This window comes from Plectrocnemia conspersa, unplaced genomic scaffold (assembly GCF_051122295.1).
Source record: "Plectrocnemia conspersa isolate PC_06_02 unplaced genomic scaffold, ASM5112229v1 ptg000009l, whole genome shotgun sequence".
NCBI lineage: Eukaryota > Metazoa > Arthropoda > Insecta > Trichoptera > Polycentropodidae > Plectrocnemia > Plectrocnemia conspersa.
Window position 1 is genome coordinate 19,634,082 of NW_028277173.1, and position 10,766 is coordinate 19,644,847.

Sequence of the window (10,766 nt, forward strand, 5' to 3'; positions counted from 1 at the left end):
CATGGCCAATTTTCATCTCCCGCCAGTTATTGCCAAATGTGTAGGAAAAATAGTTCGCAATCGCATTACGTACAAACTGCAAACTAGAGAATTAATTTATAAAGTTAATACGTAATATATAAAATATTTAAATGAATGGAAAAAATAAAATTTATGTTTGATTCGACTTATTTTTTGAATATTTAGTCAAAATATATGTTTCAATAAAATATGTTGCTTTATGTATATTTTTACCTCTTACACTTATTATATAATAGTGCCAACATAATATATGTATATTATTGTAAAGAATGTAAGATGAAAATTATTCTTGAGAAAATATTATATTTTATTATTTAATAAATAAACCATAATATTGTTTTATCTACATGTTTATGTATAATATTTTACACATTTTATATTATAGACATATTTATTATTTTAATACAGGTTAGGTAAACCAATAAATAATCCTTTTAAATAATATTTTCTGTGCAGTTATTTTAATTTAATTTTTATTATTGTATATTATGATATGATATATTATGATTTTAATTTTTTTTTACTAATCGCACTTTTTAATGATAGTATCTTAAAAAAACAATAACTATCAATGACTTCGCGATGATTAATCCGACCATGGCTATCGCTCACGACAGCCCAGGTAGGAGGTCTATTTTAGCGTCGTTCTGCGGAGCGCCTCGAAGCAAAAGCTAGATCGGATATGGCCATGGGCTAATTTTCGGACTGATTAAATAGCGTAGCATGAGCTGGATATCTTAGCACAGACCTTCTGTTTTAATAAAAAAAAAATAACGGATGGTAACTCAGATGATATGAAGCTGACGGGTCAGGAGTGAGACCAACGATTGACTAAATAATAAAATAAAACATTTTATATATCAAATTGCGCATCTGATATGTTATTTGTGATCGAGAGGGGTAGAACCGAACAAACAGTATAATTAAAAAATATTATGTCTTCTTTGGTAAATTAAAACTAATTAGATCTGAAATTTTCACGCCAAAAAGGAAAATAAAATTCTATTTTTAATTAATCAATAATTATTTTGCTGTAAAATTCTGGATATGAAATCTTGTATAGGGGAGGCAAAATAAAGAGAAAACTATAAAATTATGTATGTAAATCATTTGCTTGTGAATCAAAACCGTGAGAGAGGGGATGAATTTGCCTAATAATATTGCTAAAAGTCAGCTATATTAATGTTCAGATCAACAGCACAAATTTACTTTCTGTGAACTGTGATGTCACAATCTATAACTCGGTCGGTAGACAAGAGAAAATATGCTCGTCGACCGACCTCGAGAGTCAGCTGATCTGGTCTTTACCAAATTAATCGTAACTCAGTTGACATATGCCGCTCATCAACTTTAGAGTGAGATCTTTAAGCTGTATTATGGATGTTCTTGGATTTGAGATCGATGCTTCTTCCGAACAGTCATCTAATGACATTATCTCTTCCTGATCATTAGCTCTTGTGTAAACGTCACGAAACCATCGTTCTACCTCTATGACTCCTTGGATTTGGCTGCAAATTTACCGACTACTTGACGTAGCCTTCATGAGAACCAACAATCAGCTACGTCCGATTCCGCAATTGGCCAATAGTTTGCACATCGATTCATTATAAACTTAGACTGTAAATAAATATATAGTAAATCTGTCGGTCGCCGCTAGGTAGGCGTTATTATTTTGTGCTAGTCGCATTTTCTGTAGTAAGAATACCTATTGGGTGTTACATTCTACTAGCAGAAATCCTGAAATTATTAAGAAGTGTGACTGAATGTCGTAGAAAACACTGACGAGAAAATGGATCTTTGCTTCTGAGAAAACAATTTTAATAATGCGTTATGACGTGGAAATGATGACCAGAAGGAAAACAGGTAAAAAAACAATGCAAGGGTACAATAGTCTTATGACTTGAATTTTAATGAAATTAAAATAAATGCAACCATAAGAAAAATAAAGCTCTCAAATATTGGTTTTAAACAAATATTTAAGTTAATGAATTACCCTTAAAGAGGATTAGGTTTTGAACTAAATAAATAATACTAAGGTCGAATATTTATTAAATATAAAGTAGGTAGCATTATAGTGAATTTTATATTATTTATATGACATATTGTTTATATTATACATATAGATGGATGTGGCTAATTATTAGGGAATTTGTTATGCAATAGTATATGCACGATCTAGCTTGATTTCAATTTATCAAGATATTAATATGTAAAATTAGGGGAAGCTATAAAAAATTAATCCGTGATAAATAATCGTAATTATAATTATATAATAAATATTAATTTTAATTTCCCAGACACGATATTAATTGCAAAATGAAGACCGAATGACAATAAATCGAATTACTTTTGAGTATAAAAATGATTTTTAATTACTAAATAATATAGATTTTATTTAATTAGGAATTTAATATTTGACAGCTGGTGATTTTTAATGTTCTTAAATAATTACACATTTATATATAATAAATTTTGCTTTGTTGTTATATAAAAGTTAACTTGAATTTTATTGATATATTCTAATAAATATCTTTATAAAAAATCATATATAAAACATTTGCTGAATTTCAATATTATTCACAAAAAAACGGAATAACTATTTTAAACCACCAAGTTATTTACTATTTGTTCTACATATGTATTATACATACTTATTATATAATAAGTATATATTATATATCATACTTCGAACTGGTTATGTCGTATTATTATTGTAATATTATTTCATATTTAAAATAACTATTATATGTACATATACATCTATATTTCACTCACACAATATTCTGTAACGGTAAATTATGGTTGAACTCATCGAACATTAACTACGCAATAAATTGATTTTCTTATTAAATATTTCGAGTTCGATAAACTTTTTAAAGACAATAAGACCTTTGTAGTATAAGCCAATAACATTCATATAATCAAACAATGCCAATGACAGACAGATATTTGCAGAAGTTTATGAAACACGAAGCTAAATATTTGACGTAAACACTCCGAGTGTCGAGAATTTATTCGAAACAACATAACGTAACGTTGAAAAGTAGAATCGCAATAGAATTTCGCTAAAAATCTAGTTTTATTAACCAATAACGTCGAAAAATTATGTTATATCATGGGGTCAAGGATGGTCCGGATTGGTGTTGAAAATAAATAATTTAATCAGTAGAAATATTGCATTATATCCTATATAATATTTTTTATTAATAAGTATTGCTTATGTATTATAAATGCAAATCTTATCACTAACCAATGGTAAGATGTGATTCATTGTTTCGAATCGTCAATAGTATAAGATTAACATAATAACTTGGACATCTTCTATAAAGTGTTTCGTGACTTATTATTGACATTGGTTTTTCTCGAATAGACTGTTTAACTGTCGACTCAAAAACGGTACTTCTACACAGCCTGTGCAGCGGTGATGTGAGATTCCAACGAAAGCATTTCACTGCCTACGTGTACCGGTAATTTGTTGTACAAAATTGACTGAGTACAGTCAATGCAATGGCAGCTTTCGTTGTGCTTTTGAAATTATGCAACGATCCATGGATTTCTTAAAAATGGATATCGACATCAAGAATATAGTAACATATTGCATACATCTCATAGGATATTGCATACAATACTTTTAAAATTAATAAGCTGCAAGCAAAATTTTTAATAAAAACTAAGCCTATGTTTAAATTTTCATAATAGCAGATATGTTAGTATTTATTATTTTAAATCATATTTAGGGTGTTAGGCCTCAAAAATTTTCCTGTTTATATAAAAAATAATATAGAATCATATGTTATAAGAAAAAAATATTAATTTAGGTTGAAGTATTGAATCTTCTTTTTATTGTGTTGCTTCTTTACCGAACGAAACCAAAAGTTAAAAATTGCGTAATAAATGGACGCATATGGTAATGGAATGGCTCCATGTATAAATTATTTTTATATTTTAAATATGCTGAAATTTACCGGATTATTTCTTATTGCTTAATTGTTGCGTTGAAATCCTTTTGAGTTATTTATATTTATAAAAAATAACATTGTTATACAAGTGCGTATAAAATTAAAATATATTTAATTGCGCAATAAAGCAACATGGATTTATTGAATGTATATAATGATCAATTCAATAAAACTATAAGCCATATTATATAGAAAAATATATACTGGTGTTATATAATAATCATACATATTTTAAAATTATTTACATATATAAAAGAGTATATAAGTAAGTTTTTTCCGTATTAATACATTTAAGAAAATATTAATATAGTCTAAAATGAATTTCTATAAAAATATGTATTTTGTGATGAAAATCTGTTAAAAATCGACACAATTGATATTATTTTATGAAATTGAATATATATTTCTTAAAAATATACATTAATATTAACATTTTTACTACCTATTTTTTTTACTACCTATTTTGTAATAAAATATTTTAAATAAAATAATATTTAAATTTAAATTAGAAATATACGTAAATTTATATAAATCATTAAACTTAGTAAAGTATAATATAAGATTAATTAACAAGTACTAGAGTTTCAAACCATAATTTGCAACAAATTTTTATGACTATATTATATAACATTTATTAATTGTCAGCGCCACATTGCGATGTAAAATAAAAATATTTTCAAAGGTTTTTCTATTATCTCAGAAAACAAACTATTAAAGAGTTATATTTTAATTAATTTAATATCTCTTTTTAGATAAATTGAAATACAAAACGGTATTTTTAAAAGTGGTTTAAGACACAGCTTATAAATAATTATTAATATTTATCACAAAAAAAAAAGATTTATTCAGAGCTTCTATTAAAAAAATATTTATTTGTATGATTTTAAAAAAATAGCATATATATTTTTAATAAATTAAAATAATGTAGATCTATAAATGTTATTTATTAAAAATAAATCTAGCACTAAATATGAGACCTAACTAAATTTTACCATTAAAATGGTAAACTTTATTAAGAAAAACACAAATAAATAAAGATGATTTGAATATAAATTTAATTATTGGTATTAAAAATTAAATATGTATATATATATATTTGATTAAATTTAAAATTGAAGTAAATGTAACATATATAAATTTATTAAATATTACGACATATAATGATAAATACAAGTTTTGTTATGTTATTATTTTCAAGTCAATATATAAAAAAAATGTTATACAATGATATATAATTAATCAAATTATATATAAGCTATTCTGATAGTTTTCTAAAAGTTCATTCAATGTATCTCTCTCAAATTTTACATGCTTTGACGCAATAACTGAATTAAACGATATTTTTGATTCCATGAAAAATCGTATAAAATTTGAATTAGTAAGGGTTGGAAAGAGCAAGGTCTGGAGAATGTGGCGAGTGCATGTTAACATAACAATTAAAAAAAAAATTTTTTTTATGAGACATTATAACCTTAATATAGTAATATATATATATACACTGGAACCTTGACTCACAAGTATTTCAAGATACGAACAATTTAAAAAAAAATGTTTCGACATACGAGCAAAAAAACGTATTGCGTAACTTAAAAAACCTTTATATTCTTTTAGGTAGTATGTATTTACCTTTTCAAATGTCATTAATCAATTTAATTTCTCTCTATTGCAATAGATTAATGACATTTCAATTTATTTCAATGGGAAAAATTGATTTGACATACAAGTAATTTGAGTTACAAGCTCCATCACGTAATTAATTAAGCTCTTGATTAATTACGTGACAATGTTGAAATTGATTTGGATATATTATTTTGTTAATTGTTCACAATAACTTTTATCTGCATACGTTTAGTTGAACTCCAGAATAATATGGATTTTTTCATGGAATATCTTTTTTGCGCCACATTGTTTGAGACTATCCATTTGTCATCATCAGTCAGCATTAATTACGACCTTTAAATCATTAGCCTTCAAATGTCACCTGATCCTTATTTACCAGTGTCAATCTCTAGGTTTGAATTAAGAAAATATCATTTAGACTGTCGAGATTATAACAAATATTAATAAAAAATACAAAGAAATAAAAAAATCTTACATATATTCTAATCTGTTTCATGGGCACTCTAAGATTTGTTGATACATTTTGTTAGAAAAAAATGGCTTTAGTGACACTTAAGAATCACATTCATTAAAACAAAAACAGTTAATCTTACATCTTACCAACCTGATGACGTAGAATATAACTTAAAAATAATAATCTGCTTAATATATTTTATGCATACCAAAATTATTGCGAAAAATATAAATATGTACTTATTTGTTGTTTGTTGCAATTATTGTGAAATGATATAATTATTTGGCACAATCACAAAATTATCGTGATAGAAGGTCATATATATTACATGAATAAGCAACATATTTATGTAATTTTCTTAAAATTTATTTATTATATGTCTATAAAGCTTTGTACATATTTTTTTCATAATGTAGTATATATGTATATACACATTTATTATATTTTTTATACACTTAACTTAATAAAACATAAATCAAGTTCATAAAATAATTACTCTAATTAATAATTCGGTTAATTCGTGAAAACTTTGGGCCTGTATTTATTATGTCAGTAATTTTGCTTGATTGTGATCAGTATGTTTTTCTTATATAAGATACTTAATTATGTGTTACTGGAGATTTTGCATTTTTTTTCATAATTGTGAGTCTTCCTACGTGCCTAATGCGTTAAGCACTTATGGGGTAAACACAATTAACAACTACTAAGTGGTGAGACAACAGACTGAAATCAAAGTCTAAATCAATATGATTTATTTTATTTATTATACAAATGATAGCTTACAATCAGTTGCATCTATTTTATTACAGCTTTTAATTAATATATAAAACTATGCACGACTAAGCTTGATTTTCGGTTAATTATTCAACGTGATATAAGGAATATCTAAGAAAACAGAATTAGAATTATAATATATAATAAACATTAACCCTTTCCTAAGACACAATAGAAATTACTCTAAGCTTCATATGGAATTTAAACAGTGATATTAAGTATTAATCATTGATATTATGCAATGATTTCTTGTAAAAATGCTCCTGAAGAACCTGTATAAAAAAATATGAATAAAACTTATAAGTAAAGTAAGCTAGTTTTGGTATTGCATTTGTGTTATGATCAAAACTACTGACCCATTTGTGTCTAAGAAACTAACTATGCTACCTTAATGATTATATAAAAAAAATAAAAATAGTTTTTTGTGTAAAATGAATTTATTTTAAATAATTCAGGAAAAACTATTTAATTATTAAAAATGCTAAAAAGCAAAATAAAGTCATCAGTAATTTTTAATGAAAATAGTATGTAATCAAGTTGTTATAGAAATTTTTCTGTCTGTAGTCTGTAATTAATATTGAGGTGGAACTTATTCAATTAAATTATTATATTCAAGTTGACTTCTTACTAAAGAATAACGTTTTAACTTTAAAGTTTTAACACAAAATTTTCTAATACAAAGTTAAAATAAGTAATAAATAAATATAAATATTCTTAAGTCACTTATGAAGAATAACGAAATACAATAAATTTACTTATGCAACTTTTACCAATATGGAGAATATGTATATTAATTAAACACAAACAATGTTGTACATTTTGTTGAAGATATAAATAATCATTTTAATTGTTTATTGCCTAATACATTTTAAAATCATCAAGACAGATTATTTTATAATTATTTTTATATAAATTTAATAATTTAATAGTACAGAATCGATCATTTCGAAGAACAGGTCGTTAACTACAATAATTTAATGTATATTTTTCACAAAAACGCATAATTTAACTTCGAGCCATATGTATTAATCAAAGATCGACTAATTGTCCATTATTTTGAAAGTCAGTTCTATTTAATGAATATTTAATTAATTACTAAATAAATTTTAAAATGTCTTGTTTTGATGCAAGACCTGCGAAATATTTTCTTTTTAATTTTTTTTTAATCATAAATAAAAATATAAAATATGATTGAAACTTATATAAAGAAAGCTGTAACATTGTAAGCAAACATATTTATAGTTACAAATAATGATTTACAATGATGTTGCTTTATTTTCAGCAAATGCAATTTCTTTAAAAAAATCATAAATTTATACTTTAATTAAATGTCAATGTATGCCCTTGCTAGCCAATTAGCTATTATGTCTTTGATATCTTTGATGCAGTTAAGTAAACTTAAAAATCTACTATAAATAAAGATGTGCTGTAATAATACTACAATAGAAAAAAATGTAATTGCGCATTTATAAAGGCAAACAGTAGAGTTTGCGTAATAAATGATTAATAATCAAATCACATCTCATTCGAAGATGAAATGCCTTTATTTTTATAAAACATCAAGATAGATTTTGTAATCTAAACTTTTCTAAATGTATTTTCACTGTTCTTTGTGCAAATCCTTTGTGCCATTGCATTCAGAATTGCATCACGATCATTGGCAAATAACGCATAAGTGCATCGCGCCATATTTGATTCGGATTTGCTCGGTTTGTTTCACAAATTCGGCCTTCTCTAAACAATGACTCAACGATGCATTTCCACACATTATAATCATCTCGTAAATGTACATTAAAAACATAAATATATATCATAAAAGCAGTCATTCGTAACATCTTTTATATCATCCTGCATGGTTTTCGGACCGAAGTGTAAAGTATACCACGATTAAACTAAGTACTCTCAAGGTGAGTTCTTATAGAAATTGACACGCGTTTGCCTTGACAAAAAAGTCAACCTATTCACCTGTCTTGGTACAAGTTCATTTCTATCCATCCTATTCATAGCATAAACATGTATATTATATTTGAATTAAGAAAAATATTTTTCAACAAGTTTAAAGAGAAGATTCTTTCAAATTATAAACTCAAAGTTTCGCGTGTCAAAGATGACACGATTTTTTCATATATTTTTGGACACTGGAAAAACCTGTATAACACGTGTAGATGAATATATTATAATTCCGAAAGAATAGTTCATCTTTGTATAGAGTCATTCAATATTGTAAATAATGTAATTGTTAGTTTAATCATGCAATATGTATGTGAATTCAATATTATAAAATTGCAAAATATTAATATTTAATTATTATAGTATTAGATCATAATATAATAAAATTAAAGTATTAGAAATTAGATTAGTCAACGGCGATTGAAAGGTCAGATTGCTAGAGAGAATACAATTATGTTGCATATATATGTTTATCATTTTTTATTGCATTTATAACAAAATCTGCTTATATATTTTATAAAAATCTTTACATAATTAAAATAATAGTAATATGGCGCGTTTCTCTAATAATATATCTGAATCACGCAGTAACATTATAAAATTTAACTACATCATTCTATTGTGATTAATAGAAGTGGTTTAATTACTCAACTGAAGCCATAATAAGTTTAATAGTATAAATAGCATATATAATAAAGACAAACACAAGGTTTCCTTGAATGTTACATATTTTGTAGTGTAGTATTGAAAATCTTAGATCGTATAGATCAAGAGAGATATAATTAATATTAATTTAATAACTATATGTAGATATTTTGTTTAACTATAATTTTTTAACAAACACTGAAATAAATATATATATTTTTGAAGAAAATTTCATTATTACAGGTTAGTTATGTTTAGTTCTAATTTACGTATTTAAATAACGAATTAAAACTAAAAGCTATTTATATTATGTAAAAGTTTATTAAGAAATTATATGACCTTTACGTAATAAAACATATCAGATTTTCGTTTAACTAAATACACATGATTTTTTTAATTTAAAAAAAATAATTGGAACAAAATTAAGAAACCAAGGCTGTCATGCGTTTATCAGCGGTTCTCAAAATTTTCGTTTAGAAAGCATACATATTATAATATGCACAATTTACAATTATTATTTAATTATATTACACGTCATGTATGTATTATACTTACACCAACATCACTTTCTATTGTAAACTATTTTGGAGATTTTTTTATAATTTTTACATCGTAGTTGCAGCATTTGAATATTTTAACGTTATATAATATTACGTATAAAAATATTATCACGCTGTACTATTTTGCGAATCAGACCATAACTTGTATTTAGGTTTTTATAAACTATTTTTAAATCATGTTTAGTTAAAAAGTATATTGCACTTTTTTATATTATTATCAAATACATCATAAGAAAGGCTCTGTAGTATGATATAAGAAATTTAACGTAGCAATCGTTATAAAGGTGTTCCAAAATAACGGCAAGATTGAAATTAAATAAATATAGTTATACATAATTAAATATATATCTTTCAATATAAGTTTTTAACATTCAGTAATGAAATGATTATCCTAGGGTTAATAGCAAGCTCAATAACATGTTATAAGTATATTTTAACTGCATGACCTTATGTAATATAATACAATATAAATGGCAAAGAATAGAACATTAAAATAAATTGCACAAGTTTTTTATAAAACTATATATTGAGTGTAATTTTATTACTTTAAAAAATTGACTGCATATCCTGAAGTTATAATGTAATGATATTAGTAAGTAATGCTTTTTTACTAAAAATTGTACTATAAGCTTATAAGATCGTATATTATATTTATTTAAAATACTTTAATTTAAGTTAAATTTATAATTAATAAACAACTTAAATATACCCTATGAATAATTTCATAATTTTTATTTCAATAAAACCATTTGATTTTTTCAATTCTCCTAATGAAACTATATA